The 22453-nt window shown below is 44.5% G+C and overlaps 1 long non-coding RNA gene across 1 annotated transcript in view; it reads right to left on the minus strand.

Annotated features, from left to right (window-relative positions):
* Positions 1-20125: 20125 nt before the first annotated feature.
* Positions 20126-22453, minus strand: part of LOC115096445 — a 47359-nt gene continuing 45031 nt past the window's right edge. The window contains exon 3 of the long non-coding RNA XR_003858075.1: positions 20126-20286. This is a non-coding gene — a long non-coding RNA (uncharacterized LOC115096445). The remainder of the gene's footprint in view (positions 20287-22453) is intronic.

Here is a 22453-nt window from a genome sequence, read left to right on the forward strand (position 1 = left end):
GAAACATTTGAGGATTTAGAGAGTAGGACTACCAAAGTGGAACTTGCAGTAGCAAATTTGAACCCTATTATTAAAAATGTGCAGGCCACTAGCATATCTTCCATTAAAGATAATGTGATACTTCATAATAGAATTGAATCATTAGAAAATGAAGCAAGATCATTTAATCTGTGTTTATTAAATTTTCCCATCTCAAGGCTAATGTCAGATATTGAATTGTTTAAGAAATATGTAGTAGAGATACTGTCATATGAAGTGGAAAAAATTCCAGTTTTGTCCACGATGTTTTACTTACCAAAAAAACGAACACTGCAAGCTCCTGAGGGTGGCATAGATACATTGGAAAGTCCAGGGGTTTCAACTTTTTTAGAAGACTCGCTGGACAATAAAGTATCTAGAGCTACATTGTTGGTTACTTTTTCATTAAAAAAAGATAAAGACCTGTTCTTTTCTAAATATTTTCAAAATAAAAGTTTTGAATTTTGTGGGCAAAAGATCCAGGTCTTTCCAGAAGTTTCCTGAGCAACACAGGTGCGACGGAAACTTTTCCTTTCATTGAAACAAGCGGCTCTAGATATAGGAGCTACCTTTTTCTTGAAATGTCCATGTAAGTGCCAAATAATGTATCAAACTAATAAATTTGTTTTTCTTGATCCCTCACACTTGCAATGTTTTTTAATAGATAAGACTCAGAATACTTAGGTGTAAGGAGATTAAAGGGTTGTATAAATAAATAAGACACAATGTTGGATCCAAGTACTCCAGCTCCCCCCCTAGATGTGTGCTAGATGATCAGATATTATGGAAAAAGGATTGAAGTGATGTTAGAGGAATTTATGGTTTTGTATTCTGATGTTACCTTATTGTATCATTTAAATGTAAATGTTATAATTGAATAAATAATAAATAAATAAAAAAGAAGGGAAACCTAATAAATTAAAAAAAAATAACTTGATCTTCCACAACTTAAACATATAAAATTGATGCAAGGTGTCAGCAAACCTGTCAGTATTTATGCAATACACTGTATAGACTTTCTGGTCAACTCGATCATCCACCTTGGAAGCAGTCCTATTTTTTAAAGTATTTTTGTAAATGCATATTAAAAAATCAGGCTCAACAGTTTTGCATGCAAACTAAACACAATCACAACACGGCCGGTGTTTTGCATCTAATGCTTCCTCAGGGGTTTAATTATGCCAGCAATGTTAAAAAAAAACCCAAGAGACTGTTGTCTTTCTTTATCGTGATTTTTTAATATGCATTTACAAAAATACTTTAAAAAATAGGCCTGCTTTCAAGGTGTATGATCGAGTTGACGGGGTGGTCTATGCAGTGTATTGCGTATTGCATGAAATACTGACAGGCTTGCTGACACCTTGCATCAGTTTTGTATGTTTAAGCTGTGGAAGAACAAAGGTTTTTTTTCTAAATTTATTAGGTTTCTCTTCTTGTTTGAATGATTCATTATACTGGGATTCCTTGGCTCTTCTTTAGTGTTGATTGAACTATTTTGTAAAACCAAGAAAATTTGTCTAAAATAAATCACATTTCCAGACCCCTTACTACATAAATGCTATATATTTATGCTTTTCCCGAATCAAAGCATTCAGTCATTCTGCAAAGTTAAAAGAAAACTAACAAAACAACAAGAAGCCTATGGTTCCCAGATAACAAAGTTACAGGGTCATTCATCAAAATGCGTTATGGCGTTAATGCACGGGATAAAGCATTAATGCATGCGATAACCATGTCACTGCAAGGTGCGACTGCAAATTTTTTGAAGGTGTGGGATTGGGGAGGGATTTGGGTGACATTATTTAAAATGAGGGGTGATATCGCACCTTGCGATAGCATAACGCATGCTATCACATGGTTTTAAGGCTGGAAATAACTACACGTTTTCTCACAGGACAAGCAGGATGATAGTCCTCACATAAGGGTGACATCATCAGCCCAATCACAGAACACTTTTGTCAAAGGTTCTAGAACTTTGACTGGCATCACTGAGCATGCCTAGCATGGTACCAACCCTGCATCCAGCAGGGGTCACCCTTCAGTCTCTTTTTTCCCACTCAGCTTTAGCCATGCAGAGATAGGAGCTCTTCCATGGTTTCCTGACAGGAAAATATTCTTCAGGAAAAAGTTCTAATTTTTCACAAATTTCACTCCGGCTGGGGTCCCCCTTGTATACCTTCGATACCCGTGCCTGTTCGGTAAGTTTTTACTATCTTTCGGTCAGTTACCGTCGGTTCCAGCCTTTAGGCCCTGAGGTCACCGACCGCGCTGTGGCCTAAATTTTTGACAACGATGGCGACGGGTTTTAGTAGGTGACTGGACTGTCTGAGGACAATGTCCATCACTGACCCTCACCAGGTTTGTGTGTTGTGCTTGAGCCCTACCCATGATATAGATTCATGTACCAACTGCGCCCAAATGACCCCTAAAGGGCTTCGGGCTCGTTTGGAAAAGATGGTTTTATTGTTCCATTCCAAACAGGTTTCCTCATCAAAAGCGTAGAAGTCATCGACACCGTTGCCATCCAAGACCCGTCATCGGTCGGATACCGATGATTCTCGACTCGCATCGAGGACTTTGGTTTCCGCTTCTTTGGCGCCGGACACCAGAAAGGGAGACCATAAGGAAAAGCATTACCATTGGCATCGCAAACCCTTACCATCTGATCTGAGCGCTCTGGTGGCTTCCACTTCTACTTCCAAGGAGCCACCAAGGAAGAAGGTCCACGCTGAGGAACCCCAAAACTCCTCTGTGCCAGATTCACTGAGGCGTCCCTCGCCTTCGGAACAGGCACTGACCGATGCTCCACCATTACCGGTGGTTGTTCTGGCGGTGCCCATCCAGCCTCGCACTCCGGACCGGGCCTTAACAACGCCAGCGATCCGTGAGGAACTGAAATGGATGGTGGTGCAAGCTCTCCATGGATACCCGATTCCATCTGCACCGATACCAGCTCCAATTCCGACGCTGGAACCGATGCCACCGATGCTTGCACCATTGCTGGACAGGATCAATGCCCTCATTGGTGCTTTGCCTTCAGCACCGAGGAAAACATCGTTGCCTCAGAGTCCTTTGATGCCCATTCCCCTCTCTTCAGATGAGGGTGAATCGCCGATACCAGACCCAGTGCTGGGCCCTTCTAGAGTGTTATCACTGAGGAGGCAACCAAGGCCATCGAGTCCTTCAGTACCGCTTTTGCCACCGATGCCACCCATACAGCCACCGGGCTCGGTGCCTCAACCTCCTCCGGCCAGGGGAGGTCCATTTTTGCCCTCTGGAGAACCGTTGGGTGCTGGGGATCAGCACTATCATCCTTGGTCTGATGACTCTTCCGATTCCCAAGACACAGGAGATATTCCATCAGAGCCTTCTCCTCCTGATGAGAGAAGAAAGTCTCCGCCAGAGGACCTCTCTTTTATAAGTTTCATCAAAGAGATGTCTGAGTCTATTCCATTTACACTCCAGACTGAAGAAGACTCCAGGCATAAAATGTTAGAAGTCCTTCAGTTTGTTGATGCACCGAAGGAGGTAATGTCCATACCTGTCCATGAGGTCCTTCTTGACCTCCTTCAACGCATTTGGGAATATCCAGGGACAGTCCCTGCTGTAAACCATAAGATTGATGCTCCATATCTGGTCCAAGCAGCACCTGGATTCCAGAAGGCTCAACTTTCCCACCATTCAGTGGTGGTCGAGTCTGCCCACAAAAAAATCCAGAAGACCAAGACCTCACTCGTCCACACCTCCAGGAAAAGAGCAGAAATTCCTCGATGCTTTTGGGCATAGAGTCTTCCATGGAGCCATGTTAATCTCCTGTATTGCCGCTTACCAGCTTTACATCTCGAAATACAACAGAAACCTGTTCTTGTTACGGCTATGGCTGCTGTGCAACCGCCTCACCACCAGGGGTCCCTCTAGAGATGGCTCTCCTGACAGGCCCAGTCCATGTCCCTTGTTCACTCTATGTTCTGGTCTTCCCTTTATAATCCTGCCTGACAATTCCCTCGGTGCTTCGGCATCGAGCTCGCCTGGGCTCCCTGCTCTAGCCTTCCTTGCTTGCCTTGCCTTGTACTGTGTGTGCCTTCGGGCCTTCTACCCTGCTTTGCCTTGCCTTGTGCTGTGTGTGCCTTCGGGCCTTCTACCCTGCTTTGCCTTGCCTTGCGCTGTGTGTGTGGCCTTCGGGCCTTCTACCCTGCTTTGCCTTGCCTTGCGCTGTGTATGGTCTTCGGGCCTTCTGCCCTGCCTGGCCTTGCTTACTGCGCGTGCGGTCCTCGGGCCCTCTGCCCTGCCGTGTGAGTGAGGCCTTCGGGCCCTCTGCTCTGCCGTGTGTGTGTGGCCTTCGGGCTCTCTGCTCTGCCGTACTTGTGTGTGTGGCCTTCGGGCTCTTTGCCTTACTACTAGGTACCCTGACCCAGCCTGGACTCTGACACTGTTACCTGCCGCCTGCCCTGACCCAGCCTGGACGCTGACACTGTTTCCAGCCATCCCTGTCTCTCTCCACCTGGGGCCACCCTTCTGGGTGGTGTTCACAACACCAGAACACAGCCCGAGCGTAACAGTTCTAACAGCTCCAGGATCTTTCTGATACTCTTCCTGACCAGTTCTAGGACCAGTTCAATGCCATTCTACAGAAAGATCTGGATGCTGGTAAACATGAGGGGGTAGATTTTATAAATTTGCGCACACGCGTACTTTGACAAAAGTGTTCCGTGATTGGGCTTCATCCTGATGATGTCATCCATATGTGAGGACACTTGTTACAGGTAAGCAACTCTGTTTTCTCCTGGCATTAAGCTGTGTGATGTGCCCGAAACAGTGTTTTGGCCATTTCTGGGCTTAGGGAGAGGAGTGGAGTGGAGCGGAGCAGAGAGAGAGAGAGAGCCTCTAGGGAAGCCTTCACAGTATTCAACTATTTATATCACTATAGGAGAGCCAGCTAATAGCTCGATGTGAGGTGTTGGTGGTGGTTTAGGGGCCAGTTTTACATGCAGAGTGAGATGTACGAACAGCACAGTACATCTCGGTGAAGATTTGACATCATTTGGAGTGAGGAAAGTCTCACAAAGTTGAGATTTCAACTATGTTCTCTTGCCCTAGCTTGATAGTACCCTGTTAGAGTCCATCAAGCTTGGGCGAGAGGACATTGTAGAAATCTTTCTCTCCCTTTTCTTACCATGGGCGTTATCCATGCATTATTATAGCATTTTCATGAATCTAGGGATTAAATTACTAACCTCACAACTGCTTTCTTTTTAATAAACATTGCTTAAACAATCATTCCAATGGGAGATTTAATTTACACTTTTTTTTTTTTTAACTATTCATAACTCATAATTAACTTCGAAAGTTCTAAATGCCAAGTATGCCAAGTATCACAATTCACAATCTTGGCCATCATCGTGCATTCCTATATTGGTCCCTGGAAATTGATTTGACACATATTTACTCTTTTAACATACAGTCTGAAAGCAGTAAAATCTATTGGTGCAAAGTGAAGAAACATTAACCAGACCTTGCCAAGCTCCTTCTCGGAGAACAGTGAGACAGACTTTCTAATTATATAAAACAAGCTTTGGAACTTCTGGTGGGTTTTTGGAGGTATGGGGTGGGGGGGGGGGGGGGAGATGAGAAAATAAATCAGCACGTTTGTTCACATGAGAGAGGGAATGAAGGCTTTATAAGTTCTGCAGTACTGCTAACTAAGTGCTGATTTACAGTAATTCGTTTCATTTCTTTTCTAATTAAACATCTCCCATTGGAACGGGCCTAGGAACACGATGCGGAGCCTACTGCCTGAAGTGTAAAGTGAGGCAAATTGCCCGACTTACTGGTTATGATAGAGTCACTTTGGAAGGAGATGGGGAAATCAATACTTGTCATCCCCCTCCACACGGCACTTTATTCGGAGGGGTAATTTGTAAGCATAATCAGTATGACACTTCTGGGAGCGTGCGAAAGTTAGCAGTGATGCATTTTTGTAATGACAGCACATGGACATATTTGCATTTCATTATTATTAATGCCGAGGAAGATCTATGAATAAATGCTCAAATTTCAGTTCAGCACGGTGCAGTCAGAGCCCCGATTACTGTAGCCTTCACCATCTATCTAAGTAGCTGTTAACATTAAAGGAAATGCATAATGCCTGATATATTTATACTCTTCCATTAAACAATGTTTAACAATTTCTGTTACATCCACTTCAGATCTGAAAAGAAAAGAACATAAAAAGAAATTTAATATGCCCTTAAAATAAGATTAATAGCGAAAGCGTTTTGACAGGATACTTTTCAGAAATAGGAAACTGCATCAGATTACATAAAAACATAAGAACTGCTGTACTAAGTCAGACCAAGGATCCATCAGGCCCAGTATCCTGTTTCCAACAGTGGCCAATCCAAGTCACAAGAACCTGGCAACAGCGGCGGATTCACGTTGTCGAACCGGCCCGGGTATTCGCCGCCCAGGCCGGCCCAGGACACATCACATGGTCTGCCGAGCGCGGCTCTGTCACGGCCGCGCATGGCAGACCACGTGACTGGAGTGATCGGCCCACCGGGGGATGCCCGATCCCCCGATAGGCCAATCCGCCCCTGCCTGGCAAGTACCCAAACATTAAATAAATCTCAAGCTACTATTGCTTATTAATTAATTGCAGTTTTTGGATTTTTCCTCTAGGAATTTATCCAAACCTTTTTTAAACCCAGTTACACTAACTGCTGTAACCACAACCTCTGGCAATGAATTCCAGAGCTTAACTATGCACTGAGTGAAAAAGAATGTTCCTCAGTTCATTTTAAATGAGCTACTTGCTAACTTCATGGAGTGCCCCCTAGTCCTTCTGAGAGAGTAAATAACTGATTTACATTAACTTGTTCAAGTCCTTTCATGATTTTGTATACCTCTATCATATCCCCCCTCAGTCGTCTCTTCTCTAAACTAAACAGCCCTAACCTCCTTAGCCTTTCATCATAGGGCAGCCATTCCATGCCCCTTATCATTTTGGTTGCCCTTCTCTGCACATTCTCCAGTGCAACTATATCTTTTTTTAGATGCAGCAACCAGAATTGCACACAGTATTCAAGATGCGGTCTCACCATGGAGCGATACACAGGCAGGCATTACATCGTTTTATTTGCCATTCCCTTCTTAAAAATTCTTAACATTCTGTTTGCTTTTTTGATCACTACAGCACACTGAGTCGACGATTTCAATGTATTATCCACTCTGACACATAGGTCTCTTTCCTGGGTGGTAACTCCTAAGATACACCCTAACATTGTGTAACTACAGTAAATGTTATTTTTCCCTATATATATCGCTTTGCACTTGTCCATGTTAAATTTCATCTGACATTTGGAAGCCCAATCTTCCAGTCTCGCAAGGTCCTCCCTGCAATTCATCAAAATCCACTTGAGATTTAAATACTCTGCATAATTTAGTGTCATCTGCAAATTTGATCACCTCACTCGTCGTACCCCTTTCCAGATCATTTAAAATATATTAAAAAGCATCGGTCCAAGTACAGATCCCTGAGGCACTCCACTGTTTACCCTTTTCCACTGTGAAAACAGACCATTTAATCCTACTTTGTTTCCTGTCTTCTAACCAGTTAACAATCCACAAAAGTATATTGCCTCCTAACCCATGACTTTTTAGTTTTCCTAGAACTATCTTATGCAGGACTTTATCAAATGCCTTTTGAAAATCCAAATACACCACATCTACTGGTTCACCTTTGTCCACATGTTTATTCACCTCTTCAAAAAGATTTGTGAGGCAAGACTTCCCTTGGGTAAATCTATGCTGGCTGTGTCCCATTAAACCATGTCTATCCAAATGTTTTGTGATTTTATTCTTTATAATAGTTTCCATGATTTTTCCTGGCATTGAAGTCTTGGATCACCCTGGAGCCTTTTTTAAATCTTCATGTACAATGGATGATTTTAATGAAAGGTTACAAATTAATTGAAATAGGTCTGAAATTTTATTTTTTAGTACTTTCATAACCGTGGGGTATATGCCATCCAGTCCAGGTGATTTACTACTCTTCAGTTTGTCAATCTGGCCTACCACATCTTCCAGGTTCATCGTGATTTAGTTCCGTTCTTCTGAATCATCACCCTTGAAAACCATCTCCAGAACGGGTATCTACCCAACATCTTCTTCAGCAAGCACCGAAGCAAAGAAATCGTTTAATCTTTCCACAATGGCCTTATCTTCCCTAAGTGCCCCTTTAATCCCTCGATCATCTAACGGTCCAACCAGTTCCCTCGCAGGCTTTCTGCTTCGGAAATATGTTATAAAGTTTTTATTCTGAGTTTTTGCCTCTACGGCCAAATTCTTTTCAAATTCTGTCTTATCAATGTCTTACATTTAACTTGTTAATGCTTATGCTTTATCCTGCCTCAGTCTAGAGCATGTATTGGGTGGGGGGGGGGGAGGTCAAAATCAATGACGATATTCAAAATGCAGTAATAGTGAGAAGATCAGAGGCCAGGTACAACAGGGGGGGTTACACATTGTCATTTTTTTTCTCATTAAGATCCCTTTTTTTTTTTATAAATATCCATTTCATTGCAGTCACACATGTAAGTATAGAACTGGGATGGATGCGCCAAAAGAAAATCTGAAAGCCACATTCTTCATTGGTGAACATCACGATGCCCAGTTTGCAGTTTTTTGTTGTTAGGTACTGAGAACCTAGGTGTGATGATTTAGAGAGGGGATCATTGCATAATCCACTCGATTCTGAATGATGCCTCTGAGATCAATACTGATACGATATTCACGGGGAAATATTTGACAGATATCAATTATGGCCACCACTTGAAGGTGCTGCCAGTGACTGGTTATAAAACTAATTGTGTATTTTATCAGGCTGTAAAATACAGGCTAGGAATCAATCACACCAAGCAGTTATCAGTGCATATATCATTTACTGCTTAACAAATAGCAGATTGTTAACCTATGTATGTTGTTCTAAGAAAGATATCTTCTGCCTGCTTCAGACAGAAATGCCAGAGAAGCCAGCAGGAACTGGCAGGTCCTCAAGCCCAGTCTCAGCGGCCATACTTAACATGGAGCAAGCCTGGCCCGGACACCACAGAGCCGTAACCTGAGAACACAGAGGAAAGGGACGGACAGTCAGGGAGGTTTGGGCTAATCTGAAAAGGGGTCGACACTGCTGGTTGGCAGAGAGACCCTGGGGAGGGGAGGGGGGGGGCTTAAGTTTGAACGACCTGGATTTAAGCCGTGAGAGTTTCCTCTCTGCCTGGTCACCCAGCTCATTGCTGCAGCTTGGGGGAGGGGCGAGGCTCTGTCCAGGTCTGCTGGTGATTGAGATGGCGCTGCTTAAGCCAGATGTTAATCTGGCAGTTCCGGGATCGGAGGATGATGATAGTGTGCCGGGGGCTGCACGCTGGATATGGGGCCAGGGGATGGCCATTGGTGACCAGTCCCTCAAGGAGCCTCCCCTGATGGGTGAGGGGCTTTAACTGGGGCAGTGGCTTGCCGGAAGGCCCGGTTGGGTCCTAGGTGTTCCCTCGGGATGTCGTGGTGGTTCACCCAGGCTTCTGGGTAGGGGGAGAGCTGGTGTTTTCTTCTTATGGCTTGGGTCTGATATTACACAATAACGCTGTGGCCTTTATTTACCCCCCAAAAGTATTGTCAGTGTTCTTCTTATGAGATTACGAGGGGAGTGGTGAGTGTGGTCGGCCCAGAGGTCTCATCTACCCATGTTATCCAATGTGCAAAAGGAACAATTTGATAAGTTTTCAAGGGAGTTTTAAAACACAGTTCACTTTTTAATCTAACCATTTTATTTTTTTTTTTAGCAAGAAGAGTTACATAGTTCTTGTAGCATGCTTCTGAGCGAATTATTAGTTTAACCAGCAAATCATAATCAGTTTTAGGATTCTGCATTTCAGTGGTCTGTTAGATGGTATAGTGATGATGCTACCCAACTCAGTCCTAGCTAACCTCGTTCTCAGTATGTCCACAATAAATATGCATAAAGTAGATTTCCAGTCAGTGGTGGCAATGGATGCACATTTACTTCATGCTCTATTCAGTGTGGATATAAGAGTACATAAGAACATGCCATACTGGGTCAGACCAAGGGTCCATCAAGCCCAGCATCCTGTTTCCAACAGTGGCCAATCCAGGCCATAAGAACCTGGCAAGTACCCAAAAACTAAGTCTATTCCATGTTACCATTGCTAATGGCAGTGGCTATTCTCTAAACCTGAAAACCAAACTGCCTAGAGGCTTCTCTGCGATCGGGTCAGAGACCATTGTAGTGGATCTCAGGTGGAACTCAAGCAGGGGCAGGCAACTCCAGTCCCACAGCATCACAAGTCAGTCAGGTTTTCAGGGTATCCACAAAGACAAAAATGCAGGAGAATCATTTGCATGCAGTGGAGGTAGTGCAGGTAAATGCGTCTCATACATATTCAGTGGGGATATCCTGGAAAAAAATCACAACTGGCATGTGGCACTCGAGGACTCAAGTTGCCAGCCCCTACGCTGAAGGATACTATTCCCTGTGCGTCAGAAATACAAATCATGTTCACGAGTCCAAATAACTGCAGACTTACTCAGCTGCGGGGTTCCAAAACTGGTCTGACTTTTTGCACAAAAGAAATTATTTGAATATCTAGGTGGCTCTTCCACAGGAAATACTAAGTTTTAACAGTTCTCAGTCTGTGTATAGAGCAGCTGATTCAAATTTTAGATGAACTCTCTTTGCATAGCTTTGAATAATATCCACTTTATTCCACAGCTTCCAATACAAATTTTAGAGTGATTGATTTGTCTTAACAGAGCTGTGCTAGCTTTATGCCTGCTTCTGGGCAGTAATTCCCAACCCAGCGCTTGGACAAACCAGTCCTTGGAACAATATGAGTATGTAATGTATGTCTTACACACACACACACACACTCTTATGCTGTCTCACATGCACCCTCATGTTCTGTCTCTCTCACACACACACACACACACTCTTATGCTGTCTCACATGCACCCTCATGTTCTGTCTCTCACACACACACACACTCTTATGCTGTCTCACATGCACCCTTATGTTCTGTTTCTCACACACACACACATACACACATATTCTCTGTCTCACATGCACATTCATGATCTGGTCTCACACACATGTACTCATATGCTCTGTCTGGCACACATGCTCATTCATACCCTTTGTCTCTCTCTTTCACCCAGACATTCATGCTCTCACACAAACACAGAAATGCTGTCTCTCTTTCCCCATAGTATGCAGGCAGGAGTAGCTTGCTTTCTTCAGTCCCCCACTGGCCGGCTGACACAGCAGTCTCCTCCTTGGGCCACGCAGGCCCAGCAAATGCAGCAGCCACTGTCTCCTCTTCTTCGAGCCACTTGTGCCTGGCCAATGCAGGAGCCATTGTCTCCTCCTCTTCGGGCTGCCTCTTCCTCTTTGCTGTATTGTCTGGGTCTGCATGGCCCAATCTTCTCCTTGGGCAATGCAGGCCTGGTCGACACAGCAGTGCTGCAGCCTCCTCCTTAGCAGGAGCTAAGGCCGAGACCTCTGGGCACAGGCCCCATGTGCCCAGTGCGAAAGTTGCCCTTGACACAGGGTCTACTAGACTATACTGCAAGGACTATATCATCAACAGTTGTTAATATTTACTGTTAAAAAAGCTCGACAGAGCAGTAGTATCATTACCACTGGTACTTACCCACTTTTCCTCACAAGATCTGGAAGCAACAAGACAAATGTCTAGTGACAAAAAGAATAGGAAAGGATGCCATGAACTATTCAATCAATGCTTATCAGCAGCATGGCAGCTATAAACACTCGGTTCCAGGTTTTGCTATTCAATGGGTTCATCCGTTAAATCATAGCTCTCTGCTTCAATGGCAGGGGGTAAAGAGGAAAAGAGGATTTATATTCAGGCAACAACCAACAAGGACTGAATTACATAGTCTGGGTAAACAAATAATTATGGGTGTAGCTTGCTTGTTATGGTGGTTACTACCCCGAATCAGTTAAGCCTGATACTTCACTTGGAATACATATCCAGCACAACTCACTGCTTCAACGGCAGGGGGGAATAAAGAAAAGAGGAATTATGTTCAGACAACAACCAACAAGGACTGAATGGCACAGGCTGGGTAAACAAATAAGCGTGGGAGTAGCTTGCTTATTGCAGTAGGTACTACCCTAACCAATTAACAGGCCGATACAGTACAGCGTGCTCTGGTGGAGCGCACTGTTAACCTGTGTTTGGATGCGCGTTTTCGACGCACTAGCTTTACCCCTTATTCAGTAAGGGGTAATAGCTCGTCGAAAACGCACATCCCCCCCCCCCCCCAAAACTAATAGCGCCTGCAACATGCAAATGCATGTTGATGGGCCTATTAGTCATTCCCGTAAAAAATAATTAAAAATTTTAAAAAAATTAATTTAAAATCGGCTCGCGGCTCGAAAACCGGATGTTCAATTTTGCCGGCATCCGGTTTCCGAACCCATGGCTGTCAGCGGGTTTGAGAACCGATGCTGGCAAAATTGAGCGTCGGCTGTAAAACTCGCTGACAGCCGCCGCTCCTGTCAAAAAAGAGGCGCTAGGGACACACTAGTGTCCCTAGCGCCTCTTTTTACTGCGGGCCTTCATTTAAATACTGAATTGTGCACAGGAAAGTGGCCGCGACTTTTACTGAATTGGCCTGATTGCTAGATACTTCTCTTAGATGCAGCTCCAGCACTGCTCTCTACAGCAATGGCGGGGGTGGAAGGTAACTAGAACCAAAAAGTTACTAATAAGGGCCAAGAGTAACAGATAAGTATGAGAGAAAAAAAAGTGTGAAAGCTTGCTGGGCAGACTAGAAGGGCCGTTTGGTCTTCTTCTGCCGTCATTTCTATGTTTCTATAATGCAATAGGGCCCTAATGCAAATCCAGCTGCAAGATGGAGCATGTCTGAGCAACTGCTAGCCAAAATAGGACCCCTGAAATCACATCTATGGCTGGATGCTGGAATCTATCATTGGCAATGTGGACAGGAATAGGCGGGCAGACCGGAACCGTTTTTTGCGAGACACTCGCCTGCTCCCACAGTGAAACCAACAGTCACACTTTCAAAGATTTTATAACAGTGGCACGCTGTAAATGATGACATTTTAAATGGGTGTACTAAAGCATATTGTTTCAAGCGACGTTCCCAGATTTCCTTTCACTGAGGACACCAAAGGAGCATTATCATTTAAAATTCTAAATTAGAGCATGAACCAGTTGACAGGTGGACAAATTGTCCAACTTCAGGAAGGACTGCAGCCCGGAAATAAATTAAATTTAGCATCTCCATTATTTCTATGGCAGCAAGCCCATTGGTGCTTTGTATTACATTTTCATATATTAACACCATCGTAGGAATTTTAATGGACAGAGACGGGCTATTAAAATGATCACTGCATCTAATAAAAATACCCAGCTGTTTTGTTTTAGCTAAATGAAACTGAAAAGATCCAGGTGACATGAATAATGCAGCGGTGGCTTCTCCCCCTTCCCCCTCCCTCACTTTTTCACACTGTAGAAACATCTGCTAGTAGATTGTAACAACTGACAGTTTTGTGTCTGGCTGCCATGAAGAATATTGTAGAAGAACAAGTGAAAGATACATGAGAGTCATGCAAAAGAGGGAAAAAAAACAAAAACCTTCTAAAATTTCAAACTATTGCATTTGAATGTGCTGGAAAGTTGTGTACTCTTCCACAATAAGATGCATCATCTCGGCACCCAGAAACACGTTGCCCCAATTATTCTCCTACAAAAGTGAACCCCCATCCCGCTCCTGGGTTGCAGCTGATGTTTAGCATGGAGACTGGGGTGCTGCTCAAAGAACTGTAAAACTCCACACCGAAGCTTTGCAGGTTAAGAGGCTTTTCAAAGTGAAGACTTCCAATCCCAGTCAAAACATAATACCGCCAATGAAAACCAGCTTTGACATTTAGTTGCAGAATATACAATACAGACCATGTTAAAGAAAGCAAGCATTGGTTGTCTGGCACAGTATCAAAACAAAATCAAGTATGATCATTTTTCTAACTGCTAGACGTCACTAGTAAGAGATTTGGAGGTATATTCCACCAGTAGGAATCACTACATTTTGCAACGATTAACAAAGAAAGACTGCTGTCAGTAGGTGTCACTGCACATTACAAACCATTATTAACCATCACTAGACATACAACCATCAACAAAAACATAGAATTCGGTCACAGGTGTCACAGTTGAATTTGCAACTAAGAAAATGAAAAGCACATGCGAACCACTTCTGTAGCGCTACCAGGCCTACGCGGCAAAATTAACAGATCACGTCACATCACGCCTGCTCCCAAGGTGGGCAGAGTTAAGTTTAAGGCTCTATGTACCGCTTTCATGTCCTTGAATCAAACGGGGCCGACGTAATTAGGAGCTTTATATGACTCCTAAAATCCGCTCAACAGGCTTTGTTGATCAAATTCAGAATGGACGCTGATGGAGAGAAAAGCGGCAAACTCTTCCATTGTTCTTGGCACCATGGAATGAGATTCTATTAGAACTCTGGTTGGAAAAGAGCTATTCTGCCCCTGGGAAGAAGATTAAAACTGGGGGGGGGGGGGGGGGGGGGGGTTGTTTTTTAAATCAGACTTATGTTTAGGTTGCTCACTTTACTTTATTGAACTGAAATTATACTATAACATAGTAATATTTTAACAATGTACATTATTGTAAATGCTCATGATTAAAATGATTATAAACGCAATAAATATGTAATCTGTCTTGTGTGCCTAATTGGGAAGGGTGGAATATTAAGTATGATCAAATTAATTAGCAAGTACCCATAATGTGTTTGGCTTTGGGATTACCTCCCCTCCTTCCCCACACAGGACATCTGAACTGAGCATTGTGCAGCCACCTACTGACCCATCCTGCAAGCAGAAAAGTGACTTACTTAAACAGCCAGAGACCTCGGCACAGATAGACCCGACAAGGATATTGCACCTAGAAAGAGCCATCCACCACCCCAGGCCCTGCTTGATTTCACGCTAGCCTTGTTTTATGGTTAAGGAAACCCCCCTCCCCCTTGCTTGCCCCAAGGTCTTTGAACTAAGTTAAAAGTTTTGCCCACAAACAGTGGCATAAATTCTATCCAAGCAGCCCTCACTGTGTGGAAGAGCCCATGAAAGAAGGGAGCCTAACAGCTTACCATCCTAGCTGACAGAGCTGGTGAAGATCTTCAGACAGCAGAAGCAGCAATAGGGAGAGAAAATCATCACAGGGCCTGTAAGCTGCCTCACACTCACAGGCTCTGCCACGAACCTCACCCATCTTTCCCCACATGGCTGGCTTTTGAAGTGTGCAACTACATTGCGCCATATACTTCAGGGTGCATCTGCTCCCTTAAACTCTCCGACAAGGTGCTGGGTGGGAGGCGTGCCCAAGATGGCCTCCTGACTAGATGCTGAATCTTAGAGCTCCTGCAAATTCTCTTTCTTTGCATATTTGCTTCATTGTGTTATGGGGAAGAGGAAGGGGGTTGTTCAAACTTACCCCTCCACCGGAGCTACCCGACAGACTACAATGCCGGAGTTTTCAGTATCGCTGTCTTTGCCGATCACAGCTTCCAACTTGGCCAATGTGGCAGACAGTCTGTTGATAGCTAAGGTCTCCCTCAGCCCGATTGATCGGTCATCACCTTGTCCTCCTGGAGTGGCCGGCCAACCAGGAGATGAGTTGCCGAGACAGGTTTGGTCTCCTGATACCACTCCTGAGTTATCGAATGGTGTTTTGTTGCCTGCTGCCGCTGATGGTTAGCAGCATGGAACGGCACTGCAACACCAGTTTTCCCAGAGGACGGGAAGTATGGCAGAAGGTGCAGATTTTGGCGTCTTAGCTTTGTGTGAGGTCCTGGCAACTGATAAAGTCTCTACAGTTGGCCTAAGAGAGATTCAAGATGCTATCAATGTTCTCCAGATTAGACCTGCCTTTGCTAAACCTTCCTCCCATCCCTTCGACCAAATCCCTAATAAACTTCTCCTGCTAATTCCCGACATCATCTCCAATACACTGGCTGACATCATAAACTGTTCACTATCTCAGGGAATCTTTCCGGACGACCTTAAATTGGCCTCCCTCAAACCTCTCCTAAAGAAACCAAATCTGGATCCTAAAGATCCTAACAACTTCCGTCCAATTTCCAACCTTCCTTTCATAGCCAAGATAATGGAGAAATTAGTTAATGCACAACTTTCTGATTACATCGAAGATCATAAAATTCTGTTCCCTACCCAATATGGGTTCCGTAAAGCATTAAGCACAGAATCCCTACTCATATCCCTGACAGACCACCTGATCATGGGTCTGGATAAAGGTCAATCTTTCCTACTGATTCTCCTTGGCCTCTCGGCAGCATTTGACACAGTTAACCATTCCATCCTATTAAACCAGCTGTCGGACATTGGAATAACAGGAACGGCATTTGCATGGTTCAAAACATTCCTTAGTAACAGAGGCTACAAGGTTAGAATTCACAATAAAGAATCTCTCCTAGGGAAGAGCCCTGGGGAACTCCTCCCTAGGAGTTCCCCAGGGCTCTTCCCTATCCCCCACGCTCTTTAACATTTACCTTCTTCCTCTGTGCCAGCTGTTAACCAAACTGAATCTAAAACACTTCCTATACGCCGACGATGTCCATTAAAGAAAACATCACTAAAACACTTGAATATTGGGAAAATTGCCTTCGAGAAATCAGCAGCCTCCTCGCTAACTTAAACCTGATACTAAACTCAGCTAAGAATGAACTCCTTCTTATCTCCCCGGAAAATAGTAACATCACTTCGAGTCCTCCAAACAACCTACTCATCACCCAAGCAAGAGACTTAGGAGTATTAATCGACAATCGTCTGAATTTAAAATCATTCATCAACCAAACAACTAAGGACTGCTTTCACAAACTACAGGTACTGAAAAGAATAAAACCTCTCCTTCACTTTCAAGATTTTAGAATGGTTCTTCAAGCAATAATCTTCTTGAAGATAGATTATTGCAACTCAATCTTACTAGGTCTCCCTTCATCCTCCACCAAACCGCTTCAGATGGTCCAAAACGCAGCTGCCAGAATACTGACAAACACGAGGAGAAGAGACCACATCACTCCCATCCTCAAAATCTTACACTGGCTGCCAATACATTCAGAATTATTTATAAATCCATCACCATGATCTATAAAGCCATACATGACCATGCTCCTCTTAACCTACAAATCCCGCTCAGATGACATTCTTCTGCCAGACCCATTAGAAAAGCTTACAGAGGATCACTTCATGTACCACATACCAAAACCACACAACATCTAACATTCAGAGACCGGGCCTTCTCCACAGCAGGACCATCGATATGGAACTCCATTCCACTGGATCTTCGACAGGAGTCCTGCCTCCCAACATTCAGAAAAAGGCTTAAGACTTGGTTGTTTAAACAAGCCTTTCCAGACCCTAACTGAATAACAATCCAACATTATCTTCATTCAGTCACTGCCGATTATTGTAAATAATTACGCCTCGTTACTGTTAAATTTCTCTAGCTTCTTTTTCTTCTCCCAGTCTTGAACAGCCTTGTTTTATTGTAACTTCATGGTTTCTTTTCACTCGTTCCATGTTCATGTTCATCCACACCCCCTGTTAATTGTACACCAACTTGATGTGATTTTATATTTTTATCATGAATGCCGGTATAGAAAAACTCTAAATAAATAAATAAATAAATAAATAACTAACCAAGTAGCTTTAGAAAGTTTATGGGCTGTTCTTGCTTCTGTTGAAAAATCAGTCTCCTCCCTAGTAACGCTCACATTGGATATTCATTCTAAATGTTTGCAACAAGATCAATGGGTGCCTGTATGTGAAACTGCTGTCTCCAACCTAGACAACCTCTTTCTTTGGTTAAAGATATTCAAGCTAAACAAGTGGTAGACTCTATTTCAGTATCACAAAAAATTGAAGGTTTGGAGAATGCTTCAAGGAACAAAGAAAGAGAATTTCCCTCTGATACCATTAATCTCTCCTTTGGAGATGTTTAAACTCTATATGAAGGAAGTTTTGTTTATTCAGGATACTCCTGTTCAAAAAATGTTTTCCTTTCCTTTGAAAAAGAAGAGTTTGGATAGGATACAACAAGATGCTTCCTTGAACCTAACTGCACTTTTGGAGAATTCGACTCTACAATCTCATTAACTTTGTTAATTTCCTTTGTGTTTTTACAAAATCATGATAGCATTCTTCATTTATTCTTTTGCTATCGTGACACCCTGTTTAAAGGGGAGAGGATATGGATTTTCCCAGATTTAGCCAGGGCAACCCAAGAGTGTAGAAAAACATTTCTTGCTATGAGACCCGAGGTGTTAGCCTTGGGAACTACATGTGCTGTTAGATTTCCATGCAAATGTGTTGTAGTTGTAAATGCTATTAAGTATGGTTTTTTTTTTACCCTAGACAGCTATGGGACTTTATCGATGCCAGATGTTCTGCATCTTCACAGCCTACTTAAGATGTCTTGATTTTTAAAGAGGGCAGTGATTGTCTAGGATGCTGTAATTTGTTAGTTTATTTCCTTGAATTTTATGGTCAATTTGCCTGTGACCTTTTTTCTAATTCCCCATGTATCTCTGTTTGTTATGAGGCGATTGCTATTGTGTTTTCCTATATATTTTGGGGTTTTTTTTAATTATTTTGTCAGCAATGTATCCTCAGCTTTTCTCTTTCAAATATGTATGTATTTGATAAATGGCAAACCTCAATAAAAAAAAACAAAAAAAAAAAAACCCAACTCTAGGACAGCCCCTGGATGTGATCTTTCACTGGGACCAGCCCCTTCCCCCCACCCCAGAGCGATCCATCTTCCCAGAGGTAAGAGAAAAGCCACAGCGGCACTTCTTACTTTCGACTGCCTGCTTTCTCCTCTGCTGGCTGACTATGACGTGTGAGCGCCATGGTGCCCCGTAGCCTTGCGGGACCCGCCGGTCCTGCTTTCGTCAAACTTCTCAAATGAGCCAGCAGAGGAGGAATAGCAATTTCAGGGTGAGCGCAACTCGAAAGTTCCCAGGTAAGTCACTCAGCAGGGAACAGCCCCTCTGCTTCCTGGCGCAGTCCCTCCCGTCCCAGGCAGCAGTGAATAGGAGAGACGGTGAGGCTTGAGCAGCCATTGCTGGGCAAAAAAAAAAAGCTGCTCTCCTTTATAACTGAACCCTTCCCCTTCTGTTATTCAGGAACAGGAGGAGAGGAGGTGAGCCCGGAGCGGACAGAACAAAGGAGGATCACGATGGAGGAAGGAAGAAGAAGGCCCAGGGCCATCGTGGGGGGGCGGGATGTAGGGAGTGACAGGAAGTGGCAAGGGGGCCATGAGCAGGGGCTTTCCTAAGCATTAACCCACCGGCCCATGACCTCCAGTGCCCTCAGGGTGTCACGATGGAACGCTTTCCTCCTTCAAGGTGCATGCGCGGACAGGCCAGCTCACAAGACTGAGAAGAACTGGACTCTCTCTCTCCCCCCCCCTTACTCTCCCACCTTTAGACCCCCCCTACCTCCCAGCATCCCCAGGTGGAAATCATTGTGGGGAGGGGGGGAAATGAAGGTCCAGAATCTGAACTTACCCCACTGCCCACCCCACCACCATTTGAAGGCTGTTCCATGCTCCCAGCACCCTTTCTGTAAAGGAATGATTCCCTCCTTACCCCCTGCCAGCCTGCTACCCTCATTCTTTCTTCTCTTCCCCCCCCCTCCCCCCAAATGTACTAGTTTCATGTGTATTTGAATGATTTTATTATCGAGCTACTCTTCCTCCTCTCTGTTAGGGTATACATATGTAGATCCTTTGCTCCTACTTGCATAAGGTTTATAGTATAAACTCTTCACCATTTTGGTAGGCCTTCTCTGGATTATTATTAATAGGTAGAGGAAAAACTGGTAAATCCAAAATTATTCTACTCAAAAATGTATTCTATTCAGATACATACAATAATATCATGGCTAGTGTAAAAGTATTTGGTGCCCTAGTCAAACCTTCAGTCCTGCACCCCGGCTTACCTATTGGCAGCAGCTCAAACACAAGTCTTCTTCCTAGCAGTGCCTCCAGCACGGGACTCCCTTCTTGTTCAATACTGACTCCAGGCCTCGCATTAGCAGGATTTTGCAGCTCCCAAAATTTGGGTGCTGTAAGCAACTGCCTAGTTTGGTTAATGGAAGCACTGGCCCTGGGGAGGGAGAGAGAGTGAATGTGTGTGAATGTCAAAAAAACTTATTTTGTTAGGTTTTTCCCCTTTTTGTGCATTATTTTGATTTAGTGCGCACTATGGGGCAGATTTTAAAACATATGCGCGCGGCGTACATTTGTGTGCGCAACCCGGCGCGCACAACTGTACGCCCGATTGTATAACATGCGCACGCAGCCGCGCGCATGTTATACAATCAGGGGTCGGCACGCGCAAGGGGGTGCACAATTGTGCATCTTGCTTGCGCCAAGCCGCGCTTCCCTTCCTCCGTTCCCTCCCAGGCTGCTCCGAAATTGGAGCGACCTTGGAGGGAACTTCCCTACCCCTCCCCCACCCCACCTTCCCTGCCCTTCCCCTAACTCTCCCGCCCCCCCCCCCATCCCTAAGCTAAACCCCCCTAAAAAATGTATCTTACCCAGTTACGCCTGCCTTGGGCAGGTGCAAGTTGCGTGCGCTGGCCGATGGCTGGCCCGTGATCCCGGGCACAGCGGCAAGCGGCCGCTGTGCCTGGAGGCTCCAGCCCCACCCATTCCCCGCCCCTTTTTGCAAGCCCCGGGACTTACACGTGTCCCGGGGCTTTACACGTGCTGCCGGGCCTTTTGAAAATAGGTCCGGCATGCGTAGGGCTTTGAAAATCTGCCCCTATGAGTTAATGTGCACTATTTGAGTTGTAACAGCTTGCACTAACTCAAATAGGGATAGATTTTATAAAACTACGCCCACGCGTACTTTTGTTCGCACACCAGGCGCAAACAAAAGTACGCCGGGTTTTATAAGATACGCGCGTATCTTATAAAATCCGGGGTCGGCGCGTGCAAGGGGGTGCACATTTGTGCACCTTGCACGTGCTGCCCGTTCCCTCCCCTACCTAACCCACCCCCCCAGTCCTATCTACACCCCCCTACCTTTATCGAGAAAGTTACGCCTTCCCCAGGCAGGCGTAACTCGCGCGTGCTGGTCGGCCGCCGCTGCCACATGATTCCCCGGCCCCGGAGCGATTTCGGAGGCCTTGTCCATGCCCCCGAAACGCCCCTGGGCCAGAACCACGCCCACGCCCCGAATGGCACGCCCCCGTGACACGCCCCCGACACGCCCCCCTGAAAAGCCTCGGGACTTATGCGTGTCCTGGGGCTTGCGCGCGCCGCCGAGCCTATGCAAAATAGGCTCGGCGCGCGCAGGGGGGTTTTGAAAGGGTTACGCGCATAAGTTATTTTAAAATCTACCCCATAGTGTGCACTAATTCAAAATACTGCACACTAAATTGAAATACCTTGCACTAAATTGAAAATTTTTTTAAAAACCAAAATTTTAAATTTTAAAAATGAGAGCCCATCCCTAACATATCTCACACACACAAATGCATACATGTACACCACTTTATGTATGTTTTTTAGTGGCAAACCCCTTGAGAAAGTCTATGCCACCCAGATAATGCCTTGAGCTGACAGCAGACTGTTGATACCATCCTTTAGCCTGCTCTCCTACTGCCTTGCTTTATAAGCAAACAAAATTTGATCTTCATGCTCCCATTTTTCAATAAGTGGCGAATGTGTAAGACATTTCATCAGTGATTTCAACCATCAGGGCCTGGTCAGCGCAGGGCAGGTGCACTTGAAACAATCTGAAGCTCTCCATTTCTGCAAAGGGACTTTCGTTTCCAAAGGGACATTTTAATTTGAAGCAAGGGAATGGGCAATGACATACTTGGAGGTCTAATGGCTTTTAGCCGTTTTTGCAGTACGAATGAAGAGTGTGGTGTAAGATGAATGCTGCATGGGTCCTGGAGGCATGGCAAAAAATACAATGATCTCTCTCCTCTGGCAAAACAACTCATTTTGAAATGATGTGGTCTTGCATCAGCCCCCCATACAGCAATAAGCCCGATCGCAAACCCACCTAGTTTCATTCAATGCAATTTACAATGACTGGTTCTTTATACATGCATACCTGAATTTACTCCACTTTGAGGTGTTATAAAAGGCCGCATATAAATAAAAAAGTTTTAAAAAGTAAAAATGTAATTATAGACACAGGTGAGGCAGAGAGACAAGATAGCAGAGAATGAGAAGTGAATTATGGCACGCACAAATCAGAGCTGTGAGAAGACTTTTGTCTCCTACGTTTGATCACTTCATTTGGTTTATTATAA

Source organism: Rhinatrema bivittatum, chromosome 8 (assembly GCF_901001135.1).
Source record: "Rhinatrema bivittatum chromosome 8, aRhiBiv1.1, whole genome shotgun sequence".
NCBI lineage: Eukaryota > Metazoa > Chordata > Amphibia > Gymnophiona > Rhinatrematidae > Rhinatrema > Rhinatrema bivittatum.